Here is a 2,566-nt window from a genome sequence, read left to right on the forward strand (position 1 = left end):
AGACTAAAAATAGTCCTTTGAATCCAAGCATGCTCTTATAATCTATAAGGTCTAAGAAAATTAAAATCTGTGTGTGCCGTCGCATGCAAGCAGGCGATCTGTCGTGGCCGGATCAGTTTTTCCCTTCATCGCTGCGAGAAAGCCAAGTGCAAAGGGGATTTTCATCTGTACGTATTGAAGTCATCAAATTACGGTTGCTTTGTCTGATTCGCCGAGTCGCTGTGACCGCGTACAGGAGTCGTCGAAACCGTCACCAGAAGCCAATCGGTTTTTCCTTTGTTAACTTTGATTGCTACATGCCCACAAGGAATCTACCAGGAAGAAAAAACTACTACGTGAGTTCAACAAGTGAATACCAAGGAAAGAAGAGATCGATCAGAGGCAAACTATCACCGCACGTCTTACAAGCCTTGGTGAATACGGATTCAGTTTTAGTCTCTAAGCCGCTATCGCCGGACGGGCCTCTACGGTCGCTCGGTTGCGGCCCCCGCTGCACCGGTGCTTCAACCCGCCGCCGGCTCAGCCGAGCTTCGCCATTTCTGCTTGAGCCGCCCGTTTTCAGCTGCGGTGGGAGAGCCCCCGCACTGCCGTGCCGCCAAGTCATCGTTGCCGTCGCATACTTTTTTTCTTGAGCCGCCGGGGACTTGTTCCTGCCTTACCCGAGCTTCAAGCTGCCGCCGCCCAGGCCGCCCTTTGCTGTAGCACGCCGAGCCTGGACTCTGTTTCCGCCTTGAGACGCCCTGAGCAGCAGCTCCATTGACCCGTCGACGCTGGCCGGCTGTGCCCGCTCGCCTCTGCTCGACTGCGCCGTCGGACCTGGCCATGCCTGAATCGCCTCGTCTGTTTCCTCCACGTGAAGAAAAAGCAATTCACCCACCAAGGATTAGTTAAGTGTTCACGTCAAAGATCAATTAAGGTACTACTTTTGTACTACTATTCATCACACGAAGATACACCTCAAGCCATGAGCCGCCCGTGATCCACCGCGACATCAATTGCCTCTGCTGCTTGCCTCTGCTGCGAGCCGCTCACAGCCGCCTTGCCTCAAACCACTGTCGCGGTCCCCCGCTTCGCTGACTCACCACCGGGCCGGCCTGTTCCGAGTTGCCCTCGCCCCCGCGGCCTGAACTCCAAGCCGCCCTCGACTCCAACCCTTCCTCGGCTGCTGTTGTGCCTTGAATTGCCAAGTCGCCTGCTGCCGCGTAATAGCTGCTAATATTGTTCGCATGAAAACTGAAACCAAAACCAGCTACTCCTACCACGAGTGCTAGTTGAAAGTACTACTGCTGCTGTGCACGCGTGCCAGCTCACCGCCCATGCCCGCGCCCTTGCTCTTCCTCTGCCGGCCCGGCCTTAAGCCGTCAGCGCGCTGCCTTCGTCCCCAAGGAGCGCTTACCTCATTCACCCGCTTTTGCCATACGTCGCTGCCGCGCCGAGTCACCGCTCCTACCTCGAGTCACCGCTGGTGTGGGCTGCCGCAAGTCGCCGCCCTCACCCCTTGGCCTGTCTCTGTCGAGAGCCGCTGGCTCGCGAGTTGCCTTTGTTGGAGCAATAAGTGTGAGATACCCATCACGCATTCAGAAGAAACCCAAAGGCTGGGCACAAGTCACTGGACCAAGCACATGCATAGTTCAGGTTCCGAGGTTGAGTTATCCGCGGAACAAAATGTGCTTATCCAGTATACGCGCCTGACATATAAAAATACCAAGTGATATTTGTCCGCTCTATTTTAGCGCATATTTTTTTTTTTCAAAAAACAAGCTAATCTGATATGTGTGTTTCAAATGCAGGATAATTGTCCATCACAAAGGTGCTATGGATATGGAGTGCGCGCCAGTATTATTCTGCGCTCGTGTTCGTCCGTGCCATGCTACTCGACGCATACATGGAAAAATCACTGCTCCAGTTATATCAACACACGCGACTGACTCATTGTCCATGCCCATGGCCGACTTGCCGGCATCCGTGTCGTTTCCAATGCCGCAGCCGACTCTTTCGTCCGCACCGGTTTACAACGCCGCTACCGGCTCGCCCATCCGCACGGCTTACTATGCCATACGCGTTGGTAGTACTTGATGGTATGGTCACGTGTATGGCTATTATCAGCTGGAGATGTTCAGATGAGTTGCTATCAACATCCGAAAAATATCAGAGATGGAGGCGTGCCAACACCATTCGGCACAGGTGGTCGTCCTTACTCAACGGACTCCCGCACCGGCTTACAACACCGTGGCTGACTCGCCCGTCCACGCCGCCTTACAACGCCACGGACGACTCACCCATCCACCTTTGCGGCCGGTTCATGTGTCCGCACCGGCTTACAACGCGGAGGACAACTTGCTCGACCGCACCGGTTTACAATGCCTCGGCCGACTCATCTGTCTACATCCATGGCCGATGCGCCCGTGATTGGTTTTAACTTCACCATAGTGATCATCAACTCCGCGGCGGATAATTTCTGGCTTAACATATCAGGTGAAATCCATTCAGTATATTTTTATATTATATATTGCTTTCTTTAAAAGAGCAATTACTCTGACTTGCAAGTTTTCCAATGCAGGACAAA

The 2,566-nt window shown here is 53.5% G+C and overlaps 1 long non-coding RNA gene across 1 annotated transcript; it reads right to left on the minus strand.

The window, feature by feature from the left end:
- Positions 1-312: 312 nt before the first annotated feature.
- Positions 313-1,637, minus strand: LOC125556007. Its single transcript, XR_007304971.1, has 2 exons — positions 957-1,637; positions 313-840 (listed from the first exon to the last, which is right to left on the minus strand). It is a non-coding gene; the product is annotated as an uncharacterized LOC125556007 (long non-coding RNA).
- Between the last annotated feature and the right edge of the window lie 929 nt (positions 1,638-2,566).

Source organism: Triticum urartu, chromosome 5 (assembly GCF_003073215.2).
Source record: "Triticum urartu cultivar G1812 chromosome 5, Tu2.1, whole genome shotgun sequence".
Classification (NCBI taxonomy): domain Eukaryota; kingdom Viridiplantae; phylum Streptophyta; class Magnoliopsida; order Poales; family Poaceae; genus Triticum; species Triticum urartu.